Source organism: Tympanuchus pallidicinctus, unplaced genomic scaffold (genome assembly GCF_026119805.1).
Source record: "Tympanuchus pallidicinctus isolate F22 unplaced genomic scaffold, pur_lepc_1.0 scaffold145, whole genome shotgun sequence".
Taxonomy (NCBI): Eukaryota; Metazoa; Chordata; class Aves; order Galliformes; family Phasianidae; genus Tympanuchus; species Tympanuchus pallidicinctus.
This window is the reverse complement of record NW_026294664.1, coordinates 12,899-37,076: the sequence shown is the minus strand read 5'-3', so window position 1 is coordinate 37,076 and position 24,178 is coordinate 12,899. Positions and strand designations below refer to the sequence as shown.

At 29.4% G+C, this 24,178-nt stretch overlaps 1 long non-coding RNA gene across 49 annotated transcripts in view; it reads left to right on the top strand.

Moving 5' to 3' along the window:
• LOC128076605 (uncharacterized) overlaps positions 1-24,178 on the top strand; it is a 68,314-nt gene that overhangs the window by 31,664 nt on the left and 12,472 nt on the right. For 20 of the 49 annotated variants that reach the window (XR_008204502.1, XR_008204510.1, XR_008204524.1 and 17 more), the window contains 6 exons: positions 127-290; positions 414-454; positions 1,685-1,766; positions 3,286-3,367; positions 10,239-10,320; positions 19,918-19,958. This is a non-coding gene — a long non-coding RNA (uncharacterized LOC128076605). Of the gene's footprint in view, positions 1-85; positions 291-372; positions 455-1,684; positions 1,767-3,285; positions 3,368-10,238; positions 10,321-19,917; positions 19,959-24,178 lie in introns of all 49 variants that reach the window. The other 29 variants (XR_008204496.1, XR_008204528.1, XR_008204531.1 and 26 more) reach the window with 9 other exon arrangements.

Here is a 24,178-nt window from a genome sequence, read left to right as displayed (position 1 = left end):
TAGGTTAAAAACTGGGATTTCTATGAAAATAAGCGATATTTTAGGTTAAAAACAGGGATTTCTATGAAAATAAGCGATATTTGAGGTTAAAAACAGGGATTTCTATGAAAATAAGCGATATTTTAGGTTAAAAACAGGGATTTCTATGAAAATAAGCGATATTTAAGGTTAAAAACAGGGATTTCTATGAAAATAAGCGATATTTAAGGGGAAAAACAGGGATTTCTATGAAAATAAGCGATATTTTAGGGGAAAAACAGGGATTTCTATGAAAATAAGCGATATTTGAGGTTAAAAACAGGGATTTCTATGAAAATAAGCGATATTTTAGGTTAAAAACAGGGATTTCTATGAAAATAAGCGATATTTTAGGTTAAAAACAGGGATTTCTAGGAAAATAAGCGATATTTAAGGTTAAAAACAGGGATTTCTATGAAAATAAGCGATATTTAAGGTTAAAAACAGGGATTTCTATGAAAATAAGCGATATTTAAGGGGAAAAACAGGGATTTCTATGAAAATAAGCGATATTTGAGGTTAAAAACTGGGATTTCTATGAAAATAAGCGATATTTTAGGTTAAAAACAGGGATTTCTATGAAAATAAGCGATATTTTAGGTTAAAAACAGGGATTTCTATGAAAATAAGCGATATTTAAGGTTAAAAACTGGGATTTCTATGAAAATAAGCGATATTTGAGGTTAAAAACAGGGATTTCTATGAAAATAAGCGATATTTGAGGTTAAAAACAGGGATTTCTATGGAAATAAGCGATATTTTAGGTTAAAAACAGGGATTTCTATGAAAATAAGCGATATTTTAGGTTAAAAACAGGGATTTCTATGAAAATAAGCGATATTTGAGGTTAAAAACAGGGATTTCTATGAAAATAAGCGATATTTTAGGTTAAAAACTGGGATTTCTATGAAAATAAGCGATATTTTAGGTTAAAAACAGGGATTTCTATGAAAATAAGCGATATTTGAGGTTAAAAACAGGGATTTCTAGGAAAATAAGCGATATTTTAGGTTGAAAACTGGGATTTCTATGAAAATAAGCGATATTTTAGGTTAAAAACAGGGATTTCTATGAAAATAAGCGATATTTGAGGTTAAAAACAGGGATTTCTATGAAAATAAGCGATATTTAAGGGGAAAAACAGGGATTTCTATGAAAATAAGCGATATTTTAGGTTAAAAACAGGGATTTCTATGAAAATAAGCGATATTTTAGGTTAAAAACAGGGATTTCTATGAAAATAAGCGATATTTTAGGTTAAAAACAGGGATTTCAATGAAAATAAGCGATATTTTAGGTTAAAAACAGGGATTTCTATGAAAATAAGCGATATTTAAGGGGAAAAACAGGGATTTCTATGAAAATAAGCGATATTTTAGGTTGAAAACTGGGATTTCTACGAAAATAAGCGATATTTTAGGTTAAAAACAGGGATTTCTATGAAAATAAGCGATATTTAAGGGGAAAAACAGGGATTTCTATGAAAATAAGCGATATTTAAGGGGAAAAACAGGGATTTCTATGAAAATAAGCGATATTTTAGGTTAAAAACTGGGATTTCTATGAAAATAAGCGATATTTAAGGGGAAAAACAGGGATTTCTATGAAAATAAGCGATATTTGAGGTTAAAAACTGGGATTTCTATGAAAATAAGCAATATTTGAGGTTAAAAACAGGGATTTCTATGAAAATAAGCGATATTTAAGGTTAAAAACAGGGATTTCTATGAAAATAAGCGATATTTAAGGTTAAAAACTGGGATTTCTATGAAAATAAGCGATATTTGAGGTTAAAAACAGGGATTTCTATGAAAATAAGCGATATTTAAGGGGAAAAACAGGGATTTCTAGGAAAATAACCGATATCTTAGGTTAAAAACAGGGATTTCTAGGAAAATAAGTGATATTTTGATGATAAAAACAGGGATTTCTATGAAAATAAGCGATATTTAAGGGGAAAAACAGGGATTTCTATGAAAATAAGCGATATTTTAGGTTAAAAACTGGGATTTCTATGAAAATAAGCGATATTTAAGGGGAAAAACAGGGATTTCTATGAAAATAAGCGATATTTGAGGTTAAAAACTGGGATTTCTATGAAAATAAGCAATATTTAAGGGGAAAAACAGGGATTTCTATGAAAATAAGCGATATTTTAGGTTAAAAACTGGGATTTCTATGAAAATAAGCGATATTTAAGGTTAAAAACAGGGATTTCTATGAAAATAAGCGATATTTGAGGTTAAAAACAGGGATTTCTATGAAAATAAGCGATATTTAAGGGGAAAAACAGGGATTTCTAGGAAAATAAGCGATATCTTAGGTTAAAAACAGGGATTTCTAGGAAAATAAGTGATATTTTAGGTTAAAAACAGGGATTTCTATGAAAATAAGCGATATTTGAGGTTAAAAACAGGGATTTCTAGGAAAATAAGCGATATTTTGATGATAAAAACTGGGATTTCTATGAAAATAAGTGATAGTTTAGGTTAAAAACAGGGATTTCTATGAAAATAAGCGATATTTGAGGTTAAAAACAGGGATTTCTAGGAAAATAAGCGATATTTTAGGTTGAAAACTGGGATTTCTATGAAAATAAGCGATATTTTAGGTTAAAAACAGGGATTTCTACGCAAATAAGCGATATTTGAGGATAAAAACAGGGATTTCTATGAAAATAAGCGATATTTTAGGTTAAAAACAGGGATTTCTATGAAAACAAGCGATATTTAAGGCGAAAAACTGGGATTTCTATGAAAATAAGCGATATTTTAGGTTAAAAACAGGGATTTCTATGAAAATAAGCGATATTTAAGGGGAAAAACAGGGATTTCTATGAAAATAAGCGATATTTAAGGGGAAAAACAGGGATTTCTAGGAAAATAAGGGATATTTAAGGTTAAAAAAAGGGATTTCTATGAAAATAAGCGATATTTGAGGTTAAAAACTGGGATTTCTATGAAAATAAGCGATATTTTAGGTTAGAAACAGGGATTTCTATGAAAATAAGCGATATTTTAGGTTAAAAACAGGGATTTCTAGGAAAATAAGCGATATTTGAGGTTAAAAACAGGGATTTCTATGAAAATAAGCGATATTTAAGGGGAAAAACAGGGATTTCTAGGAAAATAAGTGATATTTCAGGTTAAAAACAGGGATTTCTATGAAAATAAGCGATATTTGAGGTTAAAAACAGGGATTTCTATGAAAATAAGCGATATTTTAGGTGGAAAACAGGGATTTCTATGAAAATAAGCGATATTTTAGGTTAAAAACAGGGATTTCTATGAAAATAAGCGATATTTTAGGTTAAAAACAGGGATTTCGATGAAAATAAGCGATATTTCAGGTTAAAAACAGGGATTTCTATGAAAATAAGCGATATTTGAGGATAAAAACTGGGATTTCTATGAAAATAAGCGATATTTAAGGGGAAAAACAGGGATTTCTATGAAAATAAGCGATATTTAAGGTTAAAAACAGGGATTTCTATGAAAATAAGCGATATTTAAGGGGAAAAACAGGGATTTCTTTGAAAATAAGCGATATTTTAGGTTAAAAACAGGGATTTCTATGGAAATAAGCGATATTTAAGGGGAAAAACAGGGATTTCTATGAAAATAAGCGATATTTTAGGTTAAAAACAGGGATTTCTAGGAAAATAAGCGATATTTAAGGTTAAAAATAGGAATTTCTATGAAAATAAGCGATATTTAAGGGGAAAAACAGGGATTTCTAGGAAAATAAGCGATATTTAAGGGGAAAAACAGGGATTTCTATGAAAATAAGCGATATTTAAGGGGAAAAAACTGGGATTTCTATGAAAATAAGCGATATTTGAGGTTAAAAACAGGGATATCTATGAAAATAAGCGATATTTTAGGTTAAAAACAGGGATTTCTATGAAAATAAGCGATATTTGAGGTTAAAAACAGGGATTTCTATGAAAATAAGCCATATTTAACGGGAAAAACAGGGATTTCTATGAAAATAAGCGATATTTGAGGTTAAAAACAGGGATTTCTAGGAAAATAAGCGATATTTAAGGGGAAAAACAGGGATTTCTATGAAAATAAGCGATATTTTAGGTTAAAAACAGGGATTTCTATGAAAATAAGCGATATTTTAGGTTAAAAACAGGGATTTCTATGAAAATAAGCGATATTTGAGGTTAAAAACAGGGATTTCTATGAAAATAAGCGATATTTTAGGTAAAAACTGGGATTTCTATGAAAATAAGCGATATTTTAGGTTAAAAACAGGGATTTCTATGAAAATAAGCGATATTTGAGGATAAAAACAGGGATTTCTATGAAAATAAGCGATATTTAAGGGGAAAAACAGGGATTTCTATGAAAATAAGCAAAATAAGCAATAAGCAAAAATATCTAATGGGAAAAACTGGGATTTCTATGAAAATAAGCGATATTTAAGGGGAAAAACAGGGATTTCTATGGAAATAAGCGATATTTGAGGTTAAAAACTGGGATTTCTATGAAAATAAGCGATATTTAAGGGGAAAAATAGGGATTTCTATGAAAATAAGCGATATTTTAGGGGAAAAACAGGGATTTCTATGAAAATAAGCGATATTTAGGTTAAAAACAGGGATTTCTAGGAAAATAAGCGATATTTTAGGATTAAAAACAGGGATTTCTATGAAAATATGTCATATTTTAGGGGAATAATAGGGATTTCTATGAAATTAAGCAATATTTAAGGTTAAAAACAGGAATTCCTATGAAAATAAGCGATATTTAGGGGAAAAACAGGGATTTCTAGTAAAATATGGGATATTTTAGGTTAAAAACAGGGATTTCTATGAAAATAAGCGATATTTGAGGTTAAAAACAGGGATTTCTATGAAAATAAGCAATATTTTAGGGGAAAAACTGGGATTTCTATGAAAATAAGCAATATTTCAGGGGAAAAACAGGGATTTCTATGAAAATAATTGGCATTTTAGGGTTAAAAACAGGGATTTCTATGAAAATAAGCGATATTTGAGGTTAAAAACAGGGATTTCTATGAAAATAAGCGATATTTAAGGGGAAAAACAGGGATTTCTATGAAAATAAGCGATATTTTAGGGTTAAAAACTGGGATTTCTAGGAAAATAAGCGATATTTAAGGGGAAAAACAGGGATTTCTATGAAAATAAGCGATATCTTAGGTTAAAAACAGGGATTTCTATGAAAATAAGTGATATTTTAGGTTAAAAACAGGGATTTCTATGAAAATAAGCGATATTTGAGGTTAAAAACAGGGATTTCTAGGAAAATAAGCGATATTTTGATGATAAAAACTGGGATTTCTATGAAAATAAGTGATAGTTTAGGTTAAAAACAGGGATTTCTATGAAAATAAGCGATATTTTAAATTAAAAACAGGGATTTCTATGAAAATAAGCGATATTTGAGGTTGAAAACTGGGATTTCTATGAAAATAAGCGATATTTTAGGTTAAAAACAGGGATTTCTACGCAAATAAGCGATATTTGAGGATAAAAACAGGGATTTCTATGAAAATAAGCGATATTTTAGGTTAAAAACAGGGATTTCTATGAAAACAAGCGATATTTAAGGCGAAAAACTGGGATTTCTATGAAAATAAGTAATATTTTAGGTTAAAAACAGGGATTTCTAGGAAAATAAGTGATATTTCAGGTTAAAAACAGGGATTTCTATGAAAATAAGCGATATTTGAGGTTAAAAACAGGGATTTCTATGAAAATAAGCGATATTTTAGGTGGAAAACAGGGATTTCTATGAAAATAAGCGATATTTTAGGTTAAAAACAGGGATTTCTATGAAAATAAGCGATATTTTAGGTTAAAAACAGGGATTTCTATGAAAATAAGCGATATTTAAGGGGAAAAACAGGGATTTCTATGGAAATAAGCGATATTTTAGGTTAAAAACAGGGATTTCTATGAAAATAAGCGATATTTGAGGGGAAAAACAGGGATTTCTATGAAAATAAGCGATATTTAAGGTTAAAAACAGGGATTTCTATGAAAATAAGCGATATTTAAGGGGAAAAACAGGGATTTCTTTGAAAATAAGCGATATTTTAGGTTAAAAACAGGGATTTCTATGAAAATAAGCGATATTTTAGGTTAAAAACAGGGATTTCTAGGAAAATAAGCGATATTTAAGGGGAAAAACAGGGATTTCTAGGAAAATAAGCGATATTTAAGGGGAAAAAACTGGGATTTCTATGAAAATAAGTGATATTTGAGGTTAAAAACAGGGATTTCTATGAAAATAAGCGATATTTGAGGTTAAAAACTGGGATTTCTATGAAAATAAGCGATATTTTAGGTTAAAAACAGGGATTTCTATGAAAATAAGCGATATTTAAGGGGAAAAACAGGGATTTCTATGAAAATAAGCGATATTTAAGGGGAAAAACAGGGATTTCTATGGAAATAAGTGATATTTTAGGTTAAAAACAGGGATTTCTATGAAAATAAGCGATATTTGAGGGGAAAAACAGGGATTTCTATGAAAATAAGCGATATTTTATGTTAAAAACTGGGATTTCTATGAAAATAAGCAATATTTAAGGGGAAAAACAGGGATTTCTATGAAAATAAGCGATATTTAAGGTTAAAAACAGGGATTTCTATGAAAATAAGCGATATTTAAGGTTAAAAACTGGGATTTCTATGAAAATAAGCGATATTTGAGGTTAAAAACAGGGATTTCTATGAAAATAAGCGATATTTAAGGGGAAAAACAGGGATTTCTATGAAAATAAGCGATATCTTAGGTTAAAAACAGGGATTTCTATGAAAATAAGGGATATTTTAGGTGGAAAACAGGGATTTCTATGAAAATAAGCGATATTTGAGGTTAAAAACAGGGATTTCTATGAAAATAAGCGATATTTTGATGATAAAAACTGGGATTTCTATGAAAATAAGTGATAGTTTAGGTTAAAAACAGGGATTTCTATGAAAATAAGCGATATTTTAAATTAAAAACAGGGATTTCTATGAAAATAAGCGATATTTGAGGTTGAAAACTGGGATTTCTATGAAAATAAGCGATATTTTAGGTTAAAAACAGGGATTTCTACGCAAATAAGCGATATTTGAGGATAAAAACAGGGATTTCTATGAAAATAAGCGATATTTTAGGTTAAAAACAGGGATTTCTATGAAAACAAGCGATATTTAAGGCGAAAAACTGGGATTTCTATGAAAATAAGCGATATTTGAGGTTAAAAACAGGGATTTCTATGAAAATAAGCGATATTTAAGGGGAAAAACTGGGATTTCTATGAAAATAAGCGATATTTAAGGGGAAAAACAGGGATTTCTAGGAAAATAAGCGATATTTAAGGTTAAAAACAGGGATTTCTATGAAAATAAGCGATATTTGAGGTTAAAAACTGGGATTTCTATGAAAATAAGCGATATTTTAGGTTAGAAACAGGGATTTCTATGAAAATAAGCGATATTTTAGGTTAAAAACAGGGATTTCTAGGAAAATAAGCGATATTTGAGGTTAAAAACAGGGATTTCTATGAAAATAAGCGATATTTAAGGGGAAAAACAGGGATTTCTATGAAAATAAGCGATATCTTAGGATAAAAACAGGGATTTCTATGAAAATAAGCGATATTTTAGGATAAAAACAGGGATTTATATGAAAATAAGCGATATTTTAGGTTGAAAACAGGGATTTCTATGGAAATAAGCGATATTTTAGGTTAAAAACAGGGATTTCTATGAAAATAAGCGATATTTTAGGTTAAAAACAGGGATTTCTAGGAAAATAAGCGATATTTGAGGTTAAAAACAGGGATTTCTATGAAAATAAGCGATATTTAAGGGGAAAAAACTGGGATTTCTATGAAAATAAGCGATATTTGAGGTTAAAAACAGGGATTTCTAGGAAAATAAGCGATATTTTAGGTTAAAAACAGGGATTTCTAGGAAAATAAGCGATATTTAAGGGGAAAAACAGGGATTTCTAGGAAAATAAGCGATATTTAAGGGGAAAAACAGGGATTTCTATGAAAATAAGCGATATTTAAGGGGAAAAACAGGGATTTCTATGAAAATAAGCGATATTTAAGGGGAAAAACAGGGATTTCTATGAAAATAAGCGATATTTAAGGGGAAAAACAGGGATTTCTATGAAAATAAGCGATATTTAGATGATAAAAACAGGGATTTCTAGGAAAATAAGCGATATTTTAGGTTAAAAACAGGGATTTCTATGAAAATAAGCGATATTTAAGGGGAAAAACAGGGATTTCTATGAAAATAAGCGATATTTAAGGGGAAAAACAGGGATGTCTATGAAAATAAGCGATATTTGAGGTTAAAAACTGGGATTTCTATGAAAATAAGCGATATTTAAGGGGAAAAACTGGGATTTCTATGAAAATAAGCGATATTTTAGGTTAAAAACTGGGATATCTATGAAAATAAGTGATATTTAAGGGGAAAAACAGGGATTTCTATGAAAATAAGCGATATTTTAGGGGAATAACAGGGATTTCTAGGAAAATAAGCGATATTTGAGGTTAAAAACAGGGATTTCTATGAAAATAAGCGATATTTTAGGTTAAAAACAGGGATTTCTATGGAAATAAGCGATATTTTAGGTTAAAAACAAGGATTTCTATGAAAATAAGCGATATTTGAGGTTAAAAACAGGGATTTCTATGAAAATAAGTGATAATTATGGGGGAAAACAGGGATTTCTATGAAAATAAGCGATATTTTAGGTTAAAAACAGGGATTTCTAGGAAAATAAGCGATATTTAAGGTTAAAAACAGGGATTTCTATGAAAATAAGCGATATTTAAGGGGAAAAACAGGGATTTCTACGAAAATAAGCGATATTTTAGGGGAAAACAGGGATTTCTATGAAAATAAGCGATATCTTAGGTTAAAAACTGGGATTTCTATGAAAATAAGCGATATTTTAGGTTAAAAACAGGGATTTCTATGAAAATAAGCGATATTTAAGGGGAAAAACAGGGATTTCTATGAAAATAAGCGATATTTAAGGGGAAAAACAGGGATTTCTATGAAAATAAGCGATATTTAAGGTTAAAAACTGGGATTTCTATGAAAATAAGCGATATTTTAGGTTAAAAACAGGGATTTCTATGAAAATAAGCGATATTTTAGGTTAAAAACAGGGATTTCTATGAAAACAAGCGATATTTAAGGGGAAAAACTGGGATTTCTATGAAAATAAGCGATATTTGAGGTTAAAAACAGGGATTTCTATGAAAATAAGCGATATTTGAGGTTAAAAACAGGGATTTCTATGGAAATAAGTGATATTTTAGGTTAAAAACAGGGATTTCTATGAAAATAAGCGATATTTGAGGGGAAAAACTGGGATTTCTATGGAAATAAGCGATATTTGAGGTTAAAAACAGGGATTTCTATGAAAATAAGCGATATTTTAGGTTAAAAACTGGGATTTCTATGGAAATAAGCGATATTTTAGGTTAAAAACAGGGATTTCTATGAAAATAAGCGATATTTGAGGTTAAAAACAGGGATTTCTATGGAAATAAGCGATATTTTAGGTTAAAAACAGGGATTTCTAGGAAAATAAGCGATATTTTAGGTTAAAAACAGGGATTTCTATGAAAATAAGCGATATTTGAGGTTAAAAACAGGGATTTCTATGAAAATAAGCGATATTTAAGGGGAAAAACAGGGATTTCTATGAAAATAAGCGATATTTAAGGGGAAAAACAGGGATTTCTAGGAAAATAAGCGATATCTTAGGTTAGAAACAGGGATTTCTAGGAAAATAAGCGATATTTTAGGTTAAAAACAGGGATTTCAATGAAAATAAGCGATATTTTAGGTTAAAAACAGGGATTTCTATGAAAATAAGCGATATTTAAGGGGAAAAACAGGGATTTCTATGAAAATAAGCGATATTTTAGGTTGAAAACTGGGATTTCTACGAAAATAAGCGATATTTTAGGTTAAAAACAGGGATTTCTATGAAAATAAGCGATATTTAAGGGGAAAAACAGGGATTTCTATGAAAATAAGCGATATTTTAGGTTAAAAACAGGGATTTCTATGAAAATAAGCGATATTTTAGGTTAAAAACTGGGATTTCTATGAAAATAAGCGATATTTAAGGGGAAAAACAGGGATTTCTATGAAAATAAGCGATATTTGAGGTTAAAAACTGGGATTTCTATGAAAATAAGCAATATTTGAGGTTAAAAACAGGGATTTCTATGAAAATAAGCGATATTTAAGGTTAAAAACAGGGATTTCTATGAAAATAAGCGATATTTAAGGTTAAAAACTGGGATTTCTATGAAAATAAGCGATATTTGAGGTTAAAAACAGGGATTTCTATGAAAATAAGCGATATTTAAGGGGAAAAACAGGGATTTCTATGAAAATAAGCGATATTTTAGGTTAAAAACAGGGATTTCTATGAAAATAAGTGATATTTTGATGATAAAAACAGGGATTTCTATGAAAATAAGTGATAGTTTAGGTTAAAAACAGGGATTTCTATGAAAATAAGCGATATTTTAGGGGAAAAACAGGGATTTCTATGAAAATAAGCGATATTTAAGGGGAAAAACAGGGATTTCTATGAAAATAAGCGATATTTAAGGGGAAAAACAGGGATTTCTATGAAAAGAAGCGATATTTGAGGTTAAAAACAGGGATTTCTATGAAAATAAGCGATATTTTAGGTTAAAAACTGGGATTTCTATGAAAATAAGCGATATTTAAGGTTAAAAACTGGGATTTCTATGAAAATAAGCGATATTTGAGGTTAAAAACAGGGATTTCTATGAAAATAAGCGATATTTAAGGGGAAAAACAGGGATTTCTAGGAAAATAAGCGATATCTTAGGTTAAAAACAGGGATTTCTAGGAAAATAAGTGATATTTTAGGTTAAAAACAGGGATTTCTATGAAAATAAGCGATATTTGAGGTTAAAAACAGGGATTTCTAGGAAAATAAGCGATATTTTGATGATAAAAACTGGGATTTCTATGAAAATAAGTGATAGTTTAGGTTAAAAACAGGGATTTCTATGAAAATAAGCGATATTTGAGGTTAAAAACAGGGATTTCTAGGAAAATAAGCGATATTTTAGGTTGAAAACTGGGATTTCTATGAAAATAAGCGATATTTTAGGTTAAAAACAGGGATTTCTACGCAAATAAGCGATATTTGAGGATAAAAACAGGGATTTCTATGAAAATAAGCGATATTTTAGGTTAAAAACAGGGATTTCTATGAAAACAAGCGATATTTAAGGCGAAAAACTGGGATTTCTATGAAAATAAGCGATATTTGAGGTTAAAAACAGGGATTTCTATGAAAATAAGCGATATTTAAGGGGAAAAACTGGGATTTCTATGAAAATAAGCGATATTTAAGGGGAAAAACAGGGATTTCTAGGAAAATAAGGGATATTTAAGGTTAAAAAAAGGGATTTCTATGAAAATAAGCGATATTTGAGGTTAAAAACTGGGATTTCTATGAAAATAAGCGATATTTTAGGTTAGAAACAGGGATTTCTATGAAAATAAGCGATATTTTAGGTTAAAAACAGGGATTTCTATGAAAATAAGCGATATTTGAGGTTAAAAACTGGGATTTCTATGAAAATAAGCAATATTTTAGGTTAAAAACAGGGATTTCTAGGAAAATAAGTGATATTTGAGGTTAAAAACAGGGATTTCTATGAAAATAAGCGATATTTGAGGTTAAAAACAGGGATTTCTATGAAAATAAGCGATATTTTAGGTGGAAAACAGGGATTTCTATGAAAATAAGCGATATTTTAGGTTAAAAACAGGGATTTCTAGGAAAATAAGCGATATTTTAGGTTAAAAACAGGGATTTCGATGAAAATAAGCGATATTTCAGGTTAAAAACAGGGATTTCTATGAAAATAAGCGATATTTGAGGATAAAAACTGGGATTTCTATGAAAATAAGCGATATTTAAGGGGAAAAACAGGGATTTCTATGAAAATAAGCGATATTTTATGGGGGAAAACAGGGATTTCTATGAAAATAAGCGATATTTTAGGGAAAAACAGGGATTTCTTTGAAAATAAGCGATATTTTAGGTTAAAAACAGGGATTTCTATGAAAATAAGCGATATTTTAGGTTAAAAACAGGGATTTCTAGGAAAATAAGCGATATTTAAGGGGAAAAACAGGGATTTCTAGGAAAATAAGCGATATCTTAGGTTAAAAACAGGGATTTCTATGAAAATAAGCGATATTTTAGGTTAAAAACAGGGATTTCTAGGAAAATAAGCGATATTTTAGGTTAAAAACTGGGATTTCTATGAAAATAAGCGATATTTTAGGTTAAAAACAGGGATTTCTATGAAAATAAGCGATATTTAAGGGGAAAAACAGGGATTTCTATGAAAATAAGCGATATTTAAGGGGAAAAACAGGGATTTCTACGAAAATAAGCGATATTTTAGGTTAAAAACTGGGATTTCTATGAAAATAAGCGATATTTAAGGGGAAAAACAGGGATTTCTATGAAAATAAGCGATATTTTATGTTAAAAACTGGGATTTCTATGAAAATAAGCAATATTTAAGGGGAAAAACAGGGATTTCTATGAAAATAAGCGATATTTGAGGTTGAAAACTGGGATTTCTATGAAAATAAGCGATATTTTAGGTTAAAAACAGGGATTTCTACGCAAATAAGCGATATATGAGGATAAAAACAGGGATTTCTATGAAAATAAGCGATATTTTAGGTTAAAAACAGGGATTTCTATGAAAACAAGCTGTATTTAAGGCGAAAAACTGGGATTTCTATGAAAATAAGCGATATTTGAGGTTAAAAACAGGGATTTCTATGAAAATAAGCGATATTTAAGGGGAAAAACTGGGATTTCTAGGAAAATAAGCGATATTTTAGGTTAAAAACAGGGATTTCTAGGAAAATAAGCGATATTTTAGGTTAAAAACAGGGATTTCTATGAAAATAAGCGATATTTGAGGTTAAAAACTGGGATTTCTATGAAAATAAGCGATATTTTAGGTTAGAAACAGGGATTTCTATGAAAATAAGCGATATTTTAGGTTAAAAACAGGGATTTCTAGGAAAATAAGCGATATTTGAGGTTAAAAACAGGGATTTCTATGAAAATAAGCGATATTTAAGGGGAAAAACAGGGATTTCTATGAAAATAAGCGATATCTTAGGATAAAAACAGGGATTTCTATGAAAATAAGCGATATTTTAGGATAAAAACAGGGATTTCTATGAAAATAAGCGATATTTTAGGTTGAAAACAGGGATTTCTATGGAAATAAGCGATATTTTAGGTTAAAAACAGGGATTTCTATGAAAATAAGCGATATTTTAGGTTAAAAACAGGGATTTCTATGAAAATAAGCGATATTTGAGGTTAAAAACAGGGATTTCTATGAAAATAAGCGATATTTAAGGGGAAAAACTGGGATTTCTATGAAAATAAGCAATATTTGAGGTTAAAAACAGGGATTTCTAGGAAAATAAGCGATATTTTAGGTTAAAAACAGGGATTTCTAGGAAAATAAGCGATATTTAAGGGGAAAAACAGGGATTTCTATGAAAATAAGCGATATTTAAGGGGAAAAACAGGGATTTCTATGAAAATAAGCGATATTTAAGGGGAAAAATAGGGATTTCTATGAAAATAAGCGATATTTAAGGGGAAAAACAGGGATTTCTATGAAAATAAGCGATATTTAGATGATAAAAACAGGGATTTCTAGGAAAATAAGCGATATTTTAGGTTAAAAACAGGGATTTCTATGAAAATAAGCGATATTTAAGGGGAAAAACAGGGATTTCTATGAAAATAAGCGATATTTAAGGGGAAAAACAGGGATTTCTATGAAAATAAGCGATATTTGAGGTTAAAAACTGGGATTTCTATGAAAATAAGCGATATTTAAGGGGAAAAACTGGGATTTCTATGAAAATAAGCGATATTTTAGGTTAAAAACTGGGATTCCTATGAAAATAAGCAATATTTAAGGGGAAAAACAGGGATTTCTATGAAAATAAGCGATATTTTAGGTTAAAAACAGGGATTTCTAGGAAAATAAGCGATATTTAAGGTTAAAAACTGGGATTTCTATGAAAATAAGCGATATTTGAGGTTAAAAACAGGGATTTCTATGAAAATAAGCGATATTTTAGGTTAAAAACTGGGATTTCTATGAAAATAAGCGATATTTTAGGTTAAAAACTGGGATTTCTAGGAAAATAAGCGATATTTGAGGTTAAAAACAGGGATTTCTAGGAAAATAAGCGATATTTTACGTTAAAAACTGGGATTTCTATGGAAATAAGCGATATTTGAGGTTAAAAACTGGGATATCTATGAAAATAAGTGATAATTATGGGGGAAAACAGGGATTTCTATGAAAATAAGCGATATTGTAGGGGAATAACAGGGATTTCTATGAAAATAAGCGATATTTGAGGTTAAAAACAGGGATTTCTATGAAAATAAGCGATATTTTAGGTTAAAAACTGGGATTTCTATGGAAATAAGCGATATTTTAGGTTAAAAACAAGGATTTCTATGAAAATAAGCGATATTTGAGGTTAAAAACAGGGATTTGTATGAAAATAAGTGATAATTATGGGGGAAAACAGGGATTTCTATGAAAATAAGCGATATTTTAGGTTAAAAACTGGGATTTCTAGGAAATTAAGCAATATTTAAGGTTAAAAACAGGGATTTCTAGGAAAATAAGCGATATTTTACGTTAAAAACTGGGATTTCTATGGAAATAAGCGATATTTAAGGGGAAAAACTGGGATATTTATGAAAATAAGTGATAATTATGGGGGAAAACAGGGATTTCTATGAAAATAAGCGATATTTTAGGGGAATAACAGGGATTTCTATGAAAATAAGCGATATTTGAGGTTAAAAACAGGGATTTCTATGAAAATAAGCGATATTTTAGGTTAAAAACTGGGATTTCTATGGAAATAAGCGATATTTTAGGTTAAAAACAAGGATTTCTATGAAAATAAGCGATATTTGATGTTAAAAACAGGGATTTCTATGAAAATAAGTGATAATTATGGGGGAAAACAGGGATTTCTATGAAAATAAGCGATATTTTAGGTTAAAAACAGGGATTTCTAGGAAAATAAGCGATATTTAAGGTTAAAAACAGGGATTTCTATGAAAATAAGCGATATTTAAGGGGAAAAACAGGGATTTCTACGAAAATAAGCGATATTTTAGGGGAAAACAGGGATTTCTATGAAAATAAGCGATATGTTAGGTTAAAAACTGGGATTTCTATGAAAATAAGCGATATTTTAGGTTAAAAACAGGGATTTCTATGAAAATAAGCGATATTTTAGGTTAAAAACAGGGATTTCTAGGAAAATAAGCGATATTTAAGGGGAAAAACAGGGATTTCTATGAAAATAAGCGATATTTAAGGGGAAAAACAGGGATTTCTATGAAAATAAGCGATATTTAAGGTTAAAAACAGGGATTTCTATGAAAATAAGCGATATTTAAGGTTAAAAACTGGGATTTCTATGAAAATAAGCGATATTTTAGGTTAAAAACAGGGATTTCTATGAAAATAAGCGATATTTTAGGTTAAAAACAGGGATTTCTATGAAAACAAGCGATATTTAAGGGGAAAAACTGGGATTTCTATGAAAATAAGCGATATTTGAGGTTAAAAACAGGGATTTCTAGGAAAATAAGCGATATTTTAGGTTAAAAACAGGGATTTCTAGGAAAATAAGCGATATTTAAGGGGAAAAACAGGGATTTCTATGAAAATAAGCGATATTTAAGGGGAAAAACAGGGATTTCTATGAAAATAAGCGATATTTAAGGGGAAAAACAGGGATTTCTATGAAAATAAGCGATATTTAAGGGGAAAAACAGGGATTTCTATGAAAATAAGCGATATTTAGATGATAAAAACAGGGATTTCTAGGAAAATAAGCGATATTTTAGGTTAAAAACAGGGATTTCTATGAAAATAAGCGATATTTAAGGGGAAAAACAGGGATTTCTATGAAAATAAGCGATATTTAAGGGGAAAAACAGGGATTTCTATGAAAATAAGCGATATTTGAGGTTAAAAACTGGGATTTCTATGAAAATAAGCGATATTTAAGGGGAAAAACTGGGATTTCTATGAAAATAAGCGATATTTTAGGTTAAAAACTGGGATTCCTATGAAAATAAGCAATATTTAAGGGGAAAAACAGGGATTTCTATGAAAATAAGCGATATTTTAGGTTAAAAACAGGGATTTCTAGGAAAATAAGCGATATTTAAGGTTAAAAACTGGGATTTCTATGAAAATAAGCGATATTTGAGGTTAAAAACAGGGATTTCTATGAAAATAAGCGATATTTTAGGTTAAAAACTGGGATTTCTATGAAAATAAGCGATATTTTAGGTTAAAAACTGGGATTTCTAGGAAAATAAGCGATATTTGAGGTTAAAAACAGGGATTTCTAGGAAAATAAGCGATATTTTACGTTAAAAACTGGGATTTCTATGGAAATAAGCGATATTTGAGGTTAAAAACTGGGATATCTATGAAAATAAGTGATAATTATGGGGGAAAACAGGGATTTCTATGAAAATAAGCGATATTTTAGGGGAATAACAGGGATTTCTATGAAAATAAGCGATATTTGAGGTTAAAAACAGGGATTTCTATGAAAATAAGCGATATTTTAGGTTAAAAACTGGGATTTCTATGGAAATAAGCGATATTTTAGGTTAAAAACAAGGATTTCTATGAAAATAAGCGATATTTTAGGTTAAAAACAGGGATTTCTATGAAAATAAGTGATAATTATGGGGGAAAACAGGGATTTCTATGAAAATAAGCGATATTTTAGGTTAAAAACTGGGATTTCTAGGAAATTAAGCGATATTTAAGGTTAAAAACAGGGATTTCTAGGAAAATAAGCGATATTTTACGTTAAAAACTGGGATTTCTATGGAAATAAGCGATATTTAAGGGGAAAAACTGGGATATTTATGAAAATAAGTGATAATTATGGGGGAAAACAGGGATTTCTATGAAAATAAGCGATATTTTAGGGGAATAACAGGGATTTCTATGAAAATAAGCGATATTTGAGGTTAAAAACAGGGATTTCTATGAAAATAAGCGATATTTTAGGTTAAAAACTGGGATTTCTATGGAAATAAGCGATATTTTAGGTTAAAAACAAGGATTTCTATGAAAATAAGCGATATTTGAGGTTAAAAACAGGGATTTCTATGAAAATAAGTGATAATTATGGGGGAAAACAGGGATTTCTATGAAAATAAGCGATATTTTAGGTTAAAAACAGGGATTTCTAGGAAAATAAGCGATATTTAAGGTTAAAAACAGGGATTTCTATGAAAATAAGCGATATTTAAGGGGAAAAACTGGGATTTCTATGAAAATAAGCGATATTTGAAGTTAAAAACAGGGATTTCTAGGAAAATAAGCGATATTTAAGGGGAAAAACAGGGATTTCTATGAAAATAAGCGATATTTAAGGGGAAAAACAGGGATTTCTATGAAAATAAGCGATATTTTAGGTTAAAAACAGGGATTTCTATGAAAATAAGCGATATTTTAGGTTAAAAACTGGGATTTCTATGAAAATAAGCGATATTTAAGGGGAAAAACAGGGATTTCTATGAAAATAAGCGATATTTAAGGTTAAAAACAGGGATTTCTATGAAAATAAGCGATATTTAAGGTTAAAAACTGGGATTTCTATGAAAATAAGTGATATTTTAGGTTAAAAACAGGGATTTCTATGAAAATAAGCGATATTTAAGGGGAAAAACAGGGATTTCTATGAAAACAAGCGATATTTAAGGGGAAAAACTGGGATTTCTATGAAAATAAGCGATATTTGAGGTTAAAAACAGGGATTTCTATGAAAATAAGCGATATTTGAGGTTAAAAACAGGGATTTCTATGGAAATAAGTGATATTTTAGGTTAAAAACAGGGATTTCTATGAAAATAAGCGATATTTGAGGGGAAAAACTGGGATTTCTATGGAAATAAGCGATATTTGAGGTTAAAAACAGGGATTTCTATGAAAATAAGCAATATTTTAGGTTAAAAACTGGGATTTCTATGGAAATAAGCGATATTTTAGGTTAAAAACAGGGATTTCTATGAAAATAAGCGATATTTGAGGTTAAAAACAGGGATTTCTATGGAAATAAGCGATATTTTAGGTTAAAAACAGGGATTTCTAGGAAAATAAGCGATATTTTAGGTTAAAAACAGGGATTTCTATGAAAATAAGCGATATTTGAGGTTAAAAACAGGGATTTCTATGAAAATAAGCGATATTTAAGGTTAAAAACAGGGATTTCTATGAAAATAAGCGATATTTAAGGGGAAAAACAGGGATTTCTATGAAAATAAGCGATATTTGAGGTTAAAAACAGGGATTTCTAGGAAAATAAGCGATATTTTAGGTTAAAAACAGGGATTTCAATGAAAATAAGCGATATTTCAGGTTAAAAACAGGGATTTCTATGAAAATAAGCGATATTTAAGGGGAAAAACAGGGATTTCTATGAAAATAAGCGATATTTTAGGTTGAAAACTGGGATTTCTAGGAAAATAAGCGATATTTTAGGTTAAAAACTGGGATTTCTATGGAAATAAGCGATATTTGAGGATAAAAACAGGGATTTCTATGAAAATAACGGATATTTTAGGTTAAAAACAGGGATTTCTATGAAAATAAGCGATATTTAAGGGGAAAAACTGGGATTTCTATGAAAATAAGCGATATTTGAGGTTAAAAACAGGGATTTCTATGAAAATAAGCGATATTTAAGGGGAAAAACAGGGATTTCTATGAAAATAAGCGATATTTAAGGGGAAAAACAGGGATTTCTAGGAAAATAAGCGATATTTGAGGTTAAAAACAGGGATTTCTATGAAAATAAGCGATATTTAAGGGGAAAAACTGGGATTTCTATGAAAATAAGCGATATTTAAGGGGAAAAACAGGGATTTCTATGAAAATAAGCGATATTTTAGGGGAAAAACTGGGATTTCTATGGAAATAAGCGATATTTTAGGTTAAAAACAGGGATTTCTATGAAAATAAGCGATATTTGAGGATAAAAACAGGGATTTCTATGAAAATAAGCGATATCTTAGGTTAAAAACAGGGATTTCTAGGAAAATAAGCGATATTTAAGGGGAAAAACAGGGATTTCTATGAAAATAAGCGATATTTAGGGGGAAAAACTGGGATTTCTATGAAAATAAGCGATATTTAAGGGGAAAAACAGGGATTTCTATGAAAATAAGCGATATTTAAGGTTAAAAACAGGGATTTCTATGAAAATAAGCGATATTTAAGGTTAAAAACTGGGATTTCTATGAAAATAAGCGATATTTTAGGTTAAAAACAGGGATTTCTATGAAAATAAGCGATATTTGAGGTTAAAAACAGGGATTTCTATGGAAATAAGTGATATTTTAGGTTAAAAACAGGGATTTCTATGAAAATAAGCGATATTTGAGGGGAAAAACTGGGATTTCTATGGAAATAAGCGATATTTGAGGTTAAAAACAGGGATTTCTATGAAAATAAGCAATATTTTAGGTTAAAAACTGGGATTTCTATGGAAATAAGCGATATTTTAGGTTAAAAACAGGGATTTCTATGAAAATAAGCGATATTTGAGGTTAAAAACAGGGATTTCTATGGAAATAAGCGATATTTTAGGTTAAAAACAGGGATTTCTAGGAAAATAAGCGATATTTTAGGTTAAAAACAGGGATTTCTATGAAAATAAGCGATATTTGAGGTTAAAAACAGGGATTTCTATGAAAATAAGCGATATTTAAGGTTAAAAACAGGGATTTCTATGAAAATAAGCGATATTTTAGGTTAGAAACAGGGATTTCTATGAAAATAAGCGATATTTGAGGTTAAAAACAGGGATTTCTAGGAAAATAAGCGATATTTTAGGTTAAAAACAGGGATTTCAATGAAAATAAGCGATATTTCAGGTTAAAAACAGGGATTTCTATGAAAATAAGCGATATTTAAGGTTAAAAACAGGGATTTCTAGGAAAATAAGCGATATTTTAGGTTAAAAACTGGGATTTCTAGGAAAATAAGCGATATTTTAGGTTAAAAACAGGGATTTCTATGAAAATAAGCGATATTTGAGGTTAAAAACAGGGATTTCTAGGAAAATAAGCGATATTTAAGGGGAAAAACAGGGATTTCTATGAAAATAAGCGATATTTAAGGGGAAAAACAGGGATTTCTATGAAAATAAGCGATATTTAAGAGGAAAAACAGGGATTTCTATGAAAATAAGCGATATTTTAGGTTAAAAACAGGGATTTCTATGAAAATAAGCGATATCTTAGGATAAAAACTGGGATTTCTATGAAAATAAGCGATATTTGAGGTTAAAAACAGGGATTTCTATGAAAATAAGCGATATTTGAGGATAAAAACAGGGATTTCTATGAAAATAAGTGATATTTAAGGGGAAAAACAGGAATTTGTACGAAAATAAGCAATATCTAAGGGGAAAAACTGGGATTTCTATGAAAATAAGTGATATTTAAGGGGAAAAACAGGGATTTCTATGAAAATAAGCGATATTTGAGGTTAAAAACTGGGATTTCTATGAAAATAAGCGATATTTAAGGGGAAAAATAGGGATTTCTACGAAAATAAGCGATATTTTAGGGGAAAAACTGGGATTTCTATGAAAATAAGTGATATTTAAATTAAAAAACAGGAATTTCTAGGAAAATAAGCGATATTTTAGGATTAAAAACAGGGATTTCTATGAAAATATGTCATATTTTAGGGGAATAATAGGGATTTCTATGAAATTAAGCAATATTTAAGGTTAAAAACAGGAATTCCTATGAAAATAAGCGGCATTTTAGGGGAATAACAGGGATTTCTATGAAAATAAGCGATATTTGAGGATAAAAACAGGGATTTCTATGAAAATAACGGATATTTGAGGTTAAAAACAGGGATTTCTAGGAAAATAAGCAATATTTTAGGGGAAAAACTGGGATTTCTATGAAAATAAGCAATATTTCAGGGGAAAAACAGGGATTTCCATGAAAATAATTGGCATTTTAGGGTTAAAAACAGGGATTTCTATGAAAATAAGCGATATTTGAGGTTAAAAACAGGGATTTCTATGAAAATAAGCGATATTTAAGGGGAAAAACAGGGATTTCTATGAAAATAAGCGATATTTTAGGGTTAAAAACTGGGATTTCTATGAAAATAAGCGATATTTAAGGGGAAAAACTGGGATTTCTATGAAAATAAGCGATATTTGAGGTTAAAAACTGGGATTTCTAGGAAAATAAGCAATATTTTAGGGGAAAAACAGGGATTTCTATGAAAATAAGCAATATTTCAGGGGAAAAACAGGGATTTCCATGAAAATAATTGGCATTTTAGGGTTAAAAACAAGGATTTCTATGAAAATAAGCGATATTTGAGGATAAAAACAGGGATTTCTATGAAAATAAGTGATATTTAATTTAAAAAACAGGGATTTCGACGAATATATGCGATATTTAAGTGGAAAAACACGCTTTTCCAGGAAAGCAAGCGATATTTTAGGTTAAAAATAGGGATTTCTAGGAAAGTAAGCGATATTTAAGGTTAAAAGCAGGGATTTCTATGAAAATAAACGATATTTAGGGGATAAAAACAGGGATTTCTATGAAAATAAGCGTTGTTTGAGGTTAAAAACAGGGATTTCTATGGAAATAAGCGATATTTTGGGTTAAAAAAAGAGATTTCTTTGAAAATAAGCGATATTTATATTAGAAAAAGGGATTTCTATGAAAATAAGTGATATTTAAGGTTAAAAACAGGGATTTCTATGGAAATAAGCGATATTTAAGGGGAAAAATAGGGATTTCTATGATAATAAGCGATATTTTAGGATTAAAAACAGGGATTTCTATGAAAATATGTCATATTTTAGGGGAATAATAGGGATTTCTATGAAATTTAGCTATATTTAAGGTTAAAAACAGGAATTTCTATGAAAATAAGCGGTAGTTTAGGAGAATAACAGTGATTTCCAGTAAAATATGGGATATTTTAGGGTTAAAAACAGTGATTTCTATGAAAATAAGCGCTATTTAAGGGGAAAAACAGGGATTTCTATGAAAATAAGCGATATTTGAGGGGAAAAACAGGGATTTCTAGGAAAATAAGTGATATTTAAGTGGAAAAACAGGGATTTCTATGAAAATAAGCAATATTTCAGGGGAAAAACAGGGATTTCCATGAAAATAATTGGCATTTTAGGGTTAAAAACAGGGATTTCTAGGAAAATAAGCGATATTTGAGGTTGAAAACAGGGATTTCTATGAAAATAAGCGATATTTAAGGGGAAAATCAGGGATTTCTAGTAAAATATGCGATATTTTAGGGTTAAAAACAGGGATTTCTAAAAAAATAAGTGATATTTAATTTAAAAAACAGGGATTTCTACGAATATATGCGATATTTAAGTGGAAAAACAGGCATTTCCAGGAAAGCAAGCGATATTTGAGGTTAAAAACAGGGATTTCTAGGAAAGTAAGCGATATTTAAGGGATAAAAACAGGGATTTCTATGAAAATAAGCGTTGTTTGACGTTAAAAACAGGGATTTGTTTGGAAATAACCTATATTTTGGGTTAAAAAAAGAGATTTCTTTGAAAATAAGCGATATATATATTAGAAAAAGGGATTTCTATGAAAATAAGCGATATTTAAGGTTAAAAACAGGGATATCTATGGAAATAAGCGATATTTTAGGTTAAAAACTGGGATTTCTAGTAATATATGCGATATTTTAGGGTTAAAAACAGGGATTTCTACGAAAATAAGCAATATTTGAGGTTAAAAACAGGGATTTCTATGATAATAAGCGATATTTAAGGGGAAAAACAGGGATTTCTATGAAAATAAGCGATATTTGAGGTTAAAAACAGGGATTTCTATGAAAATAAGCGATATTTGAGGTTAAAAACAGGGATTTCTATGAAAATAAGTGATATTTTAGGTTAAAAACAGGGATTTCCATGGAAATAAGCGATATTTGAGGTTAAAAACTGGGATTTCTATGAAAATAAGCGATATTTTAGGTTAAAAACAGGGATTTCTATGAAAATAAGCGATATTTGAGGTTAAAAACAGGGATTTCTATGAAAATAAGCGATATTTGAGGTTAAAAACAGGGATTTCTATGGAAATAAGTGATATTTTAGGTTAAAAACAGGGATTTCTATGGAAATAAGCGATATTTGAGGGGAAAAACTGGGATTTCTATGGAAATAAGCGATATTTGAGGTTAAAAACTGGGATTTCTATGAAAATAAGCGATATTTTAGGTTAAAAACTGGGATTTCTATGGAAATAAGCGATATTTTAGGTTAAAAACAGGGATTTCTATGAAAATAAGCGATATTTGAGGTTAAAAACAGGGATTTCTATGGAAATAAGCGATATTTTAGGTTAAAAACAGGGATTTCTAGGAAAATAAGCGATATTTTAGGTTAAAAACAGGGATTTCTATGAAAATAAGCGATATTTAAGGGGAAAAACAGGGATTTCTATGAAAATAAGCGATATTTAAGGGGAAAAACAGGGATTTCTATGAAAATAAGCGATATTTGAGGTTAAAAACTGGGATTTCTAGGAAAATAAGCAATATTTTAGGGGAAAAACAGGGATTTCAATGAAAATAAGTGATATTTTAGGTTAAAAACAGGGATTTCTATGAAAATAAGCGATATTTAACGGGAAAAACAGGGATTTCTATGAAAATAAGCGATATTTGAGGTTAAAAACTGGGATTTCTATGAAAATAAGCGATATTTTAGGTTAGAAACAGGGATTTCTATGAAAATAAGCGATATTTTAGGTTAAAAACAGGGATTTCTAGGAAAATAAGCGATATTTGAGGTTAAAAACAGGGATTTCTATGAAAATAAGCGATATTTAAGGGGAAAAACAGGGATTTCTATGAAAATAAGCGATATCTTAGGATAAAAACAGGGATTTCTATGAAAATAAGCGATATTTTAGGATAAAAACAGGGATTTCTATGAAAATAA